Genomic DNA, 13439 nt, shown 5'->3' on the forward strand with positions numbered 1-13439 from the left:
ATTGACTAGTTAAATCTTCACTTATAAAGTTAACTGTACTGTACCAAGGGCATCGAACTTCTTAGCAATTTGTTTTACTATATTATAGGCTTTAGATCGATATCATAATGTACTTACATACTTTAAGTATAAGATGCGTTTAAACAACTATCGTGAGCCATACTAAATTAACTAAAACTCACAGGTTTCTCACGTACTTTTCTAGAAAATTTGTCAAAATTATTAAAACTTAAACACATCAATAACTAAAAATTACGGTTTACTCACGTAAATTAATGGAGAAAAGCTCTACTAGTTTCGAGTCACAGAGGGAGTCTTCATCAAGAGCAGCGTGCGCAGACGCGACGACGTCGCGCAGCCTACTCTAAACTAGTAGAGCTTTTCTCCATTAATTTAGGAGCAGTTAGGAGTATAAAATATTGTAGTTATTTTAAAACAGCAAGTAAAAGAACATACGCCTAAATCTGGCACCAATTTTTCCATAGTTAAGTCATGTAATTAATTGAGAAATCTACTAATCTACTAAACTTTAAAACGTATTAATCTACATTAATTGAAGCACCTACTATCAATTTATTTTTACAATGTAAGGCTATGTACTAGAGTAATTTTATACCGTTCTGCTTTCTCCATTAATGGATCATGTTTTAATATTAACAACTAGTTGAATTTGCTCCCAGCTAATACCTGACCACTCTGGTGGTCCTCTAGTTGCTACCAAACAAGGCTTCGGTTCGGCTACTAGCTGTCATGATTTATTATTTTGTTTGTTGTGTGTTTAAGGTAACAAAGGGATAAATAACCTATTAGATAATAAAGGATTGGATTGCGTTTGGTGCTGCAATTCAAAGTAGGTAGTATCTGTATCATCATAAACCTGTACTTTTGCAAAGGTTTCAAGTAGTTTTACTAGAAACATATTATTACTGGTGTAATAAGGATGATAAGTAGTTTTATTCCTCTATGTACTTGTACATTAACTGCTATCTCTTCACATAGTAGGGCCTTTATTATATGACATTCCTAGTAACTATTTATATTTTCTCTATGTTGTTTGGTTAAGTAATTTTCAGTAACTCAAAAGTTCACAGTTAAAATATACCTATTGGTTTTTATGATACGTGCAAATCCACGATTGAAGTAAGCTAGTAAAAATAATAAAACTAAGACTTGTGTTCTACCCATTCGTACATTTGTCACAAAAATAACAAAACGAACGTCAAATACGAAACCTAAACTTTGCAAAATCATTGCGAAAAGTAAAAGCAATAAGCAAATGATTGATAGAAAGTGTCTGATACCATTCATTGACAAACTTATGTGAACAAGATACTAATACATAATTACCGTATAATATATCCATTTGTTCGATCATGCTTATTACATTCATAGAAGTCTTTCATACAATCTACCAATAATGAGCTTCTGATAGTTCAGCTTACGTAATTGGCCAGGACTTGTGAAGATTTCGTTTCTACATTGTAATTGTACAAGGAAATTGTATTATATAAAACATACATAATAATACAAAGGAATTCTTCTGAAAGTTTTAAACAGAGTAGAATAGATTACACTTGTGTGAAACACAAATTCTCTAACCGCCGTACTCAAAGTAATTTAATGGTTACTTAACCCAGTCCTTAGCAATTGTTTTCGATACAAAATCATTGCTAAGAAATAGTTTAAGTGATCATTAAATGTGTCTGAGTGCGGTAGTAAATCAAACTTTTTAACGAAAGTCTACACTATTCCAGCTCGTATAATCGCTTGAAATAAAAAAAAAATCGTTCCGTAAAACTTAACAACAATTTAAGAAAACATAATTTCGAGAGAAACACTTATTTACCAATATCTACTCCAGCGCAACAAAAGTGTTTAAATATTAAATTATTTCTGCAAATGTTAGTAAAAACAAACATAGGTAATAACAGGAACTGTGCGCATACGCATACACGTGGATTCCGCTAGGCGCGAGGGTCACAGAGTTCACTTGATATTTACCAAACATGCAGGATGCACGCGTGCTCCGTGCTCCTCCGCTCGAGCTGTTCATATTATAACCGTATCTTATTTCTTCGATAAACATGTTTGTTTTCAATTTTCACAAGTTAGTGTAGTGAAGATAGCCAGTACATTGTTTGAAGGTGTTTTGATAAAGTCTATTCTTAGTAGGAGATGGTTAAGGTCATCAGTCTCCTTAAGCTTACCAAGCTTTTGCCTACCCTTTTGTAACATCAACATTTTTTTTATATATTTCTTGGTATTAGAAGTATGGTACCGTAAATTATTTCTTGCTATTTTACACTTGAAAGGACATACATTAAACAATGGAAACCTCGATCAAAGAAGAATGAATTACCATCTGCAAAACCGATAAGCAGTAACTAAGACATAAAATAACTTTCTATGTATAATTTGCGTACATTATTATGATAGGAAACTGCGTAGAACAAGTTCTTTTATAAGTATTATATACTTCGCATAAACATAAAACAAAACGTTTATGTGGCTACGTTAACGACTAGTATAAAATCTTGCTATACAGAGCCCCTTAATTGGTCAGGAAGAAAGTCGACCTGTGGCCAGTAGGCCCAGCAAATAGTGAGAGCAAAAACTCCTACGCAGACTTAGACAAATGGCTGTAAATGTTTAGCTTAGAATACCCTGACTTTTGGCGGGAGGATTAATTTACTACGTTAGTAATATCTAGGAAAAGTATTTAATTACCACACACACACACACACACACACAACGTCACGCCTTTTTATCCCCGAAGGGGTAGGCAGAGGTGCACATGCACATTACGGCACGTAATGCCGCTATACAATGTACAATTGTACACCCACTTCTCACCATTATTTTGTGTTATAAGTCGCATGTAATAGGGGGTGGGCCTATTGCCATATACTGGACACAATTCCAGACTCCGTGCTACTACTGAGAAATTTTCGAAAATCCGAAAAAAGCCCAGCAATACTTTGCCCGACACGGGACTCGAACCTGAGACCCCTTGTTCGGCAGCGACCAACGAGGCAGTCAAGTATTTAATTACCATCTCAATAAAATTTGTTATTTTTACATGAATTTTATTATAACTTTCGTAAGACATAGGTACTAAATTAATTATTACATTATCGGCTTACTCACGTAACTGTTTGACGAGGAACTCAACTAGTTTCAAGCTACGCTACTGAAGTAGCAGCGCTACAATCGCCGCGTTATGTGTCGCTATGCTGCTTATGAATATAAGCCTCTAGCATGGCTTGAAACTAGTCGAGTTACTCGCCGATAACATAATTATAATTTTTTTACATTAGTAAACCAAAATTTGACAGGCGAACAAAGCTTGATCTGACTAAAGCATATTTCTACACGTATTAAAATTCATTTTTTAAACATCAACTTACTACAGCAGCACAGAGCTTTCATTTTATTTCATTCAACCTACACTACACTCATTACATAATTTAAAATCTGCAACAAAGAAACAAAGGTCACTCGATTAATACTTCAACGACTTGCGTAATTACTGCTTTCTCTTTAAAAAAAACAAGAGTGAATCTAGATAGATAGATAAATAGGTATACAACACAAAGTAAATTACATTTGAGAGTTGTCTTGTTAAAATTATAGCCTCAAGAGTGTGGTTCCTATTACGCTTCGCAGATCGCATCGGACAGGCAATCGCGGCTATCGCTGTAGGCTACTTAAAGAACAATGTGCGAAATTAACTGTTTGGACTTATTATTGGTTATTATGGCTATTGGGGAGTTTCGAAATGTAAATGGAATCGATGTCACCTAATGAACTCGTAAATAGGGGATGACAATGCTAGAAAAATAATTCAACATGAAAGGTTAAGATTTAAAAATGAAAATTTTATTTTTGTAGTAACTATCGTGAGTCATACTAAATTGACTAAAAATTAGGATTTACTCACTTATCATTAATAGAGAAAAGCTCTACTTGTTTCGAGAGGGTACTGTTGCTGCAGGCTGCGTGACGTCGCCGCGTCTGCGCACGCTGCTCATGATGAAGAGTCCCTCTGTGACTCGAAACTAGTAGAGCCTTTCTCCATTAATATACGTAAAAACTGAATTAACCAGTTAAGTATTCGATATGAAAATTACTCTCATAAAAGGAAAATATATATAAAAAAAATACCAACAAATAACAAAAGAGCGCTTTGCAAACATTCCTCATTAAAAGTGCATTATTATCAAAGCATTATCACGAACTTGACTCACATAATTACGGAGAATTGTTATCAATTCGCAGATGTGTGTCGTGAGTAAAATGTTTGTTATACTGTAGGTACTACATATTGCACTGTCTTCCAACCAGTTGTGAATAAAACAGAATTACTTTATAGAAACACACATTTCCTCGAATTCATAAGTACCATATAACCTACAAATGGTATAACTAAATAACCTTTTCCTCATTCATAGATAAGGAAAAGGTTATCCAGACAAACATATTTTTCTTTTTTTTATGGACAGACCATCATTCACGTTTCATCTGATGGTAAGCGATCAGCGCCGCCTATGAACACCCGCAACACACTTTTTCGTTTGTCTTCAATGACGTAGTATTTTTTCTCAAAGCCTATCAATACATCTGCAGAGCAGATCTATCCCACTTTTACTAGTAACCAAATGAGATTAATTATGGTGGTCCTCACAAATAGACCACTGGTTAGTCATCAACAGTGACCTGCAAAGAAGAAGCTACCAAAACAACATTCCCATTACAAGACCTTACGATACGCTCCACTGTAATTTATACCCACGATATTTAAAATATAAATATTCGTACTTCCGCAATACTAACGGGACATTAGATTTTATACTATCTTCGCAATAAGCGATCCGCGATGACTATGTAATGGCCATTTTGGTCCCCCTTCAATCTATTTAAGGTTAAAAAACCGCACATAAAAAGGCTAATCACCAGTCCACCACTGACCATTGGGCATGAAGTAATGACCTCTAATCGAGTGAAGATAATTTCTAACATAATAAGTGCGTAAATATTTATTAGATCTTCTTGTATAACAATAAGGAATTGAAGTAAGTGAATGAAATGGTAGTTGATGTCTGAGTCCTAGGTCGAACGTGGTCTCATTTCGATCTAATTAAATGTTAAACAAACTCGTACTAGTCTCTGATTACAAGAGATCTCTATATGGCTGTTTTATAAAGTTCTTAGTAAGTATTTTTATTTATTTATTCTTTACTAGCTGACCTTTGAAACCTTCTCTGAACTTTCATAAATAATTCAAGACTGAAATAAGCTAAATCGTTCCAGCCATTCTCGAGTTTTAGCGAGACTAACGAACAGTAATTCATTTTTATATATAGAAATTAAACTTTTTGCAACTTTATTGCACACTTTTTAACAATTGATTCTAAATTGATTTGTGGTCTCTGTGAATAAAAGACCTTCATCTGCACTGGCCCTAACGACTACTAAATGTTAAAATAGATTAGTCCGAAAAACAAACATTAACCTTCATATTCCTTAAAGAAAACAGATTGCAAAGAATCCTAAGAAACCAATCCTATAACTCATCTAGATAGTATTTTGTAATCTATAATCAAGGCTGAAACACATAACATTGACGCATCAAAGAGCTGATGTATAGCGGCCATAAATTCAATACTGTTTTGAACAGGCATTATCTTATAAAAAACTATTTTGATTCTAATGCAGTTGTAAACTACAATATGAATATTAACGGCTTATTGAGATAGCTAAAAATGAGCACTAAATATCTATAATAGCTTGAGATACGATAGCTATTCTCACTAGCAGGAAAACAACGGTACAAAAATTCTAAGAACTGCCGAATGAATTCAGTCCGCCATTTTGTTCCATATCGAAACAGACGACCTGTAGGACCAAAAAAAGCATTTGTTAAATACGAATTAACCGTTATTTGAAACCTGTACAAACAATCTTTGGATGTCCACGAAATATTGCTGAAAGTAATCATTTACATTCTTTATCGATTATTTTTCCATCTTCAGTCGCGTCTTTCTTCCAATCTTTACAGTCTGTCGATCAATCAATCACTCTCAGAACTGCTTTGTACCTATATAGATGTAGAGTTGTTAGCAAAAGTGCAGTTTTCGCTTAATTAAACTGTTCGCCGTACAATATCGTGACAGCTCAGCTGGTACTGGTAAAATAATAAGCGGCAGTGATCGCTGGTGAAAGCTCGCGGCAGGCTTTGAAGCTAAGACATTGAGCGAAGAAACGTAGGAGCGGTTAGCAAAAAATACTACAAGCACTTGAATTAATGATAGCATAGTATCATACATCAGCTACTTCACAAAACCAAGACAAGACAGTTAATTGAGTGCAGTAATGAAATACTATTAGTAAACGTTAATCAACATGCCGGCGAAGCTTGTATAAAACTGGATAATTAGTGTTATAAACATAGTAATGTGATCCTTACCATGAGTTTGCTTCACGTATAAAGTAATCAAAACGAGAGCGCGTTCGGCGTTGTGATTGGCCGGCTCAAATAAACCAACCAATTAGAGCACCGAACGCGCTCTCGTTTCGTTTTCGTTCAACGTAAAGCAAACTCGTACTAAGGGTACAGACGGCTAATGAATCGTTTATTCCATGAAAATATTATAATTGTCAGTAAAAGTATCACTTTCATTAAGGGAAATGTTTTGCAACTGTTTGGATCAGAGGAGAATTTGTCCAAGCCTTCATTAAAACAAAATAAGCACGACTAAAAAAAAGACAATGACATAGAACATAGATAATAATCAGTAACCTTCAGAAATATTAAAGTATAAAGTAAATTTACCAGATATCCTTTCGAAACCTTGATTGAATTGCCTAATGCGATATATTTTTATAAAGAACCAAGTAATGTCATCCACCTTTCAAGTGACTTAACAACTTATTTTGAGCTGCAACAAATTAATTACGACCATTAAATAAACTGGCGAGCGTCAAAAAACTAGCTAGTTAGACATTAAGAACCACTCGAGTTCAAACTATTTGACTTTACAAATTGCTTGTTAAGTATTTAGATATGTTCAGGATATTGCCAAGTGCTTAGACGCCGTGATGTAACGGTTTAGGATATTAGTCAGTATCATGTATTAAACATGCATAGATGCTGATGGGAAAGCCTGTATTTGTTTCTCTGTCACAAATCAGATTTATTGTAGAAGATTGTAGAAGTTTGATTAAAGTCAAAAGTCAAAATTATTTACTTCCTATAGACCGGGAAGACACTTTTGAACGTCAAAGCAAATATTACAATATAACAAAAACAAAATGTCTGTCTGTCGGTCAGTCCTCTAGTGAAGCTCTTTGCTTGATCCAAAGTGTAGATTCCTATGGAGAAGAACGTGCAAGAAACTTACTTTTATTCACTAGGTTACTCTTTTTCAATCAGGTTCACATAAGAATAGTTCTAGTACTTTTATATTTTTTAGTGAATTATGTCAGTTGTGTAGATAGGTAAACCTGTCCGTTACAAAAGGACGTCAGCACAAAAATCAAAGCGTTTTCTGAGCATCCTTCGTTCCACTTCTAATCTCAGTGTCCCAAAAAGGTTCGTTTGAAAGAATCGGATGACAAAAACGTACGCAACATAATCACATCCAATTTTATTCTTACAAAGAGAGTCATTTTTTATCCACCACCCATTGTATCCCGAAATAACAATGGTACTTCGAATCTAACGCAATTCATAACTTCTTGTCGGTGTACAGAAATCTAATATTTCACCCACGGCTCTAGTAAAGCACCTCAGGCATCGTGATCTATGGATTCGCCATTTCCCTACCAATTTATTACATCCTAAATGAATAATATAAAGACTACTGAGTATTCGAAAGTGGACACTGATTCTAGACTTGGATTTATCACTGGTAGACGTCCTGGCTGTCGATGTGTTCTGACGTTCCATTAGTAATGCCAGCGAAAGTGGTTCCTTCATGTCAATTATAAAGATAAGTGTACCTATGCTCCGGGCCTGGTTACTTTACCTGGTTTCCTTGAGATTTTGAATTATTATTTTATAATATTTTTGTACTGTTCCTACTTATAACATGCATTTCCCATTTAATTTAAGACCTCCTACATTTACATAAGTGATGTGGTGTCTATAGTTTGTAATGCATAGGATTTTAAGACAGTGATGACACGACAGTGGACTGAATGTGGTTTCTTAAAAGAGTGTTAAGAGAATGTATTGTTCTTCCAGTTTGTAGTCTTCGACCAGAAAGAAAAGTTTACATAATTTTGAAACCATAAAAGCAATAGGTTTATTTCAATGACGTAGGTCATCTAGCACCCAATATTAGTAACAAGCATGTTTTAATTAGGCACATTAAAAGTATGGACTACGAAAATTGTCCTAAATGTTTCTTACTAAAATATACCTTAATCTTAATCGAACTCAGAACAAAAGTCCTAGTTCCCATTTCCTTTGAAAAAACCGTTCACATCAATATTTACCGACATTGCTCGTCAAAAATCACAACCACACTTTCTATTTACTAAACATTCAATCAGAAGGTTGCTAATCGATTTTGACTTTCACGATCAGGCATCGAGCACATTGATAAATCGTTATTACTTCGCTATCGATTAAATGTAGCTTTACACTAGTCGGCATTGCAACGTAATCAAAGAGATTCCATTCAAGTAACTTTCTGCCTTTATTTATGTCTATGGGCTCCGGTACTGTTTGTCGGTGTTTATGATAGAGGATTCCTCGTAAGGGCTTGGTTAATGAGAATATTTGACCTTATACGCATATGTTAAATAGACTCTAATCACAATGTTTTGATGTTAAGTTATTTTCTTTTGCAGTAAATCCCGCGTGCAGTGGTCACCTTGTGGTCCCGAGTAGGAGTAGAATACTTAGAGAGTAGAGTAGAAATAGGAGTAATAACTAACAGTGTGTCCTAAATGTATCCCAAAATTGCCACTAACCACCGAAAGACTCTAATAGTATAACCGTATCCTCTTTTTCGGTAATAATCTTCATGTACCTAAATGTACTCGTATGTTTCTACACCTAAATATTTGCAATCCTTTCCAGTAAGTTACATCAATTGATTCTTTTTTGTTTTTATCTTTTGGTCCTTAGAGTAATGTATTTTTTATTGTTCATCACGTCGTATAATATCCTACGTGACATGTAGCACGTGAACCGTTCTGGAGTTTGGGAACCAACGCACTGGCAGGCTACGCGCTTTAGAGCATGCAATAAAGAATATTGTGTGTAGTATAAAGAATATTGTGCATAAACGTTTTAATATTGAGAATATTTTTTTATTAACCCTAGACTTTTTAAAGATTTTACAACTTTTTAAATTATGATAAAACGAATATAGTTAAACTTTTCTTTAATGTTGCATCTTCATCGGCTCTACAAAACAAATGTAGGTAATTACATAAATGACGCACATTAAAAAACTGTCCCTTTTGTACAGTTACTTACGAAATTGAACTATCCTAAATAATATTTTTAAAATGTGTATTGCAGAGCCATCTATCCATCTTTGTTTGAAACTCAATCTATACCAGAGTACATAGATAAAACACCACGTGACGATACGCTGAGTGTCGTCAGTAGAGCAAGTCAGTACAAGCTTCAAACAACACTCACTCCACTTTCTACTAGATGGCAGCACTCTGAAAACTTTTCTTCAACTTATTTTTGTGATCCTTCGTGTATACCATTCCTCAACTTTTATTTATTCTGTTATACTATTGACTGGTTACTTATTCGCTTTGTGAATATAAAATACACTGTAGAGTCTAAATAGTTTTCAGTTTCTCTGTCTGGCAGTTTTTGTTTTAATCGAGACATTATAGTCACGCGCACAAAGTTTAAATTACTTGCAGGCTTATATTGTCATGTTAAAGTGTACTATGTCGTAAAGAGTAAACTAAGAACGCCATTTCGAATTTCAAAGATACTTTTAAGACAAATTAAGCAAATATCAGACTTGACATTGTTCAATTTATTCGACGCACCGGTGATGTAGGTTGCTGCATCACAGGTAAAAGACGGTGTCGACAACTATAGTGTTGTCTCTTTCAAAGTAGAGGTGAATCGCGTGGCGCAGAGAAGGTAGGAGGGCTACTGGCCTCACGTCACTGTGCAAACAAGGCTTGCCTTCCTAGTCTGCGCTCTACTCGACAACCGACGAACGAACCGGCGGTGCGGCGCCATTGCTCTCGACGTATCCGCACGAACGTGACTGTGCCTGGTTTGTGCTTGTTTTGCCTTCATCGATCGTGATAGAACATCATTACTGCGCAGTGTGAAAGGTAAGGAACTTTTAAGTTGTTTTGGAAGCAGTGCATCTTGTTTCGCGAAGTGAGTGCAAACGAAACGACAGTTTAGTGGGTTAGCTGGAGCTTTCTCGTTTATTTATGCAAAGAATTTACCGAGGGCGGTGTGTACATAGAGGCGAGTGAAGGCTCGAGGCGAGGCGCGGCGCGCGGCGCTGCCTCCGCCGCCTGCGCACCCTGCGCTCATCATACATTCAATGTGTCAATTTTGGTAAATCACGTGCCAGTTTCCTATGGTGTTCAGTGTTTCTGTGACTTGTGTGTTCTGTTTGTGCCCCCTGGTGTTGCGTTTCGTGTTCCAACAACGGTTGTCGCCACTGAAGACAATAAGGTTACAGTTTCTTTGTGTTGTGAAACTTGTGAACATTCGTCTTCATTTCTTGCGCTGACGCATGACATTACTTACTACTTAAGTAATCTCCTTGAGTTTAAGCCTCTTTATGTTCGGCATTTGTCGTCGATTTTCTTTTTTATTGTATTAGCTACAAGTTTTCCTAACTTTTTCTTGTTAATGCTAAAGTTTTTGGCATAGTAGGTAAACAAGAACATTCATAAAACAAAATTGATAAAGAACACGATTCACTGTTTCCTTAGTACAAAACAAATTTTATCAACAAAGATAAACACTAATCTTAAGCAATTAGCCCTAATAGTCATTCTTAGTAATATTACAAATATATAATAAAGACGTGGAAGGCGCCAAGGTGTTTTATAGATAAATGTTGGTTTGTGACTCAACGATGCCACTCGACAACCACAATGCAACAAACAAGTACTTATAGAATAAAATAAATAAGTACATAAAATAACAATTACGAAGAATCAAAATGACGTTTAACTGGAAATTGCATAAGGAGAACGAAGAAATTGCAGTTGTGCAGAGCTTTCACTCACAATTTTAAACCTATTCATTGCACGTCGTCCGCCTGACGGTCAAACGGAAAAAACTTTAGCCACTTCAAGTTGATGCAACGCTGCCAAACATAAGGATTTTTCCAATAATTTTGCTGTAATTAACGAAAACTCACGTAGATATCGACAATCGTATTGCAGAATGTCCTCATAACATGAGTGTTTAAGGTGTAATTGTAATAAACTGACGACATAAAGATAGTTGTTACAACTGACGATAACGTAACGCATAACCTTGATTGGAGAATACGTGCCAGAACGAATGTCTGCTCTCCATTACCATACCTTCAAGATTGATGAAGTTAGAACTCCGTTCAAAGGAACCCTAATTAAATTTGTGCGTCGCCTTTTCCTTTTTCGGTCACGGCTCTCTGACCCAGATGATTCATCGAAGGAAGTCTTGAACCAGTCTGGAAGCCTAGCATGCTGTAAGCACTTATACGTCAATCACTTCAATTTCCAATAAGCAATAAAGCGTCCCATTGTTCTAAAGTGGAATAAATCAATGGTTCCATTTAATCGATTCCAATATTTTCTTGCACATCATTCTTTGCAATGACAAAAGTCGACTTTATTATTGCTGCACCTCGATTTTTAATAACGTTGAAATTATCAAATCTTTAAATATCTGTGCACTTGAGTTGCTTTGAGTGTAGTTGCAATAAAAGGCAAAGCTTCATTTAAGACTCTTCAATTGATGCTATTCATGTTCTCAATGGTCTGTCTGTGCTCCCCGCGCTGTAATAAAATCCCAATTGTCTGAGCGCTTCCTGTCATTACATTTGTTGTCATGGCACACATTATAATAATACAGTTGCTCACAGTATAGTAAAATTTTATATGCAACCGCTATTTTTGATAAAACGGCTGGTGGACTTCATGGTACGTTAAATTTTGATCTGTATGTACCTAGAGATACTAACGAAGCATGTAATTTGCTAAATGATTGACCTAATTGTGGCCATTAGAAGCGTGCTATTTGCGAGAGGTACGTGACATCAGATGGTCTAGTACAATTTGTGGATAGTCAATCAATCGTTTCAATTGATATTGCGACCGGTTGCGGATAAAGGCTATGCGGTCATGTGATCCTCATGGGTGAGCGAACAGCTTCCAACACTCAACCTTATCAAATTGTTTAAAAATCTATTTTAGCCAGACACCGTTACTTCGTGTATTCATGTCGACCATTCTACATTTGTAAAATTTTACAATAATTCCGTTAACTTAACGCTTGTTAAGCTGCAATTTATGATCGTGTAACGACGCTGATTTCCATTTAAAGAGCTGATCAAGACGTTATTCAGCCAGAGGTGAATAAATCGTTCTCCGCAACTGGAATACCTTAGTGGTCTCAAAAAACAATGTTTTGATTTGAGAAACGAAGTGGGCAGGTAACTTTATTTCAGGTTCGAAATTGTTTTCCCTTTTACGTAATTATCGAATTCGAATATTGCGAATCCATACATTTCAAATTTCTCATAACAATAACAACGTTTGCTAACCAGTTGCCAAGTCAAATTATTTTCAGTTTAATTAAACTCGAGTAGTTATAACAATTACGAGAATATTGGTTAACTTACGTAAAAGTCCCGTTCCCGAAAATTCGGTAGACTTGACTCGATTACACAAACAGTAGTTGAGCAAAATAATAGATGCTATAAATTACCTAGCTCTTAACAGTTCCGGATTTTGATAAGATATGTTTTATTTTAGGATAATGCTATATCGGAGGTCAAGAAACTATTGGCCTTTAAATGGTTCACACGTGTAAGCCTTTGTCGTGACGTGGTATGATCACAATATTGGGAGGACTTGTCTACAACCATATAAAGCAACTAGAATATTATAACATTCACATGACCGTTCAGAGATCAGTCAAAATAAGACATCACAAGGTTTATACCATTGTCTAATCTATACTTTCAATTAGAATTGAAAAATATGAACGAAAATGGAAATAAGATCAAGATAAAAATATCCATCGAAAGAAATGGTGCATCAGTCATTAAAAAGTCTTGATGGCGGTACATCATATAGCTGGAGAAAAAGCTAATGGTGCAAAACGTGTCTACCTAAGGGCAGGAATGGAGGGCCAGTCGTGTTCTGAGAAGTGCACGGGGCATTCCAGACATTCTGCACGCCGCACGCACGCCGGCAAACCTTTTATTCAGCAC

At 35.6% G+C, this 13439-nt stretch overlaps 2 protein-coding genes across 4 annotated transcripts in view; one reads left to right on the top strand and one right to left on the bottom strand.

The window, feature by feature from the left end:
* Positions 1–13439, bottom strand: part of LOC118273242 (lipase member H-like) — a 199180-nt gene that overhangs the window by 78077 nt on the left and 107664 nt on the right. The window lies entirely within an intron of this gene.
* The window catches only part of LOC118273033 (insulin-like growth factor-binding protein complex acid labile subunit), a 33055-nt gene continuing 29462 nt past the window's right edge, over positions 9847–13439 (top strand). The window contains exon 1 of one of the 3 annotated variants that reach the window (XM_035589783.2): positions 9847–10326. The gene's annotated coding sequence lies outside the window, so the exon portion shown is untranslated. Of the gene's footprint in view, positions 10327–10467; positions 10682–13439 lie in introns of those variants that run through there. The other 2 variants (XM_050699105.1, XM_035589792.2) reach the window with 2 other exon arrangements.

Source organism: Spodoptera frugiperda, chromosome 15 (assembly GCF_023101765.2).
Source record: "Spodoptera frugiperda isolate SF20-4 chromosome 15, AGI-APGP_CSIRO_Sfru_2.0, whole genome shotgun sequence".
NCBI lineage: Eukaryota > Metazoa > Arthropoda > Insecta > Lepidoptera > Noctuidae > Spodoptera > Spodoptera frugiperda.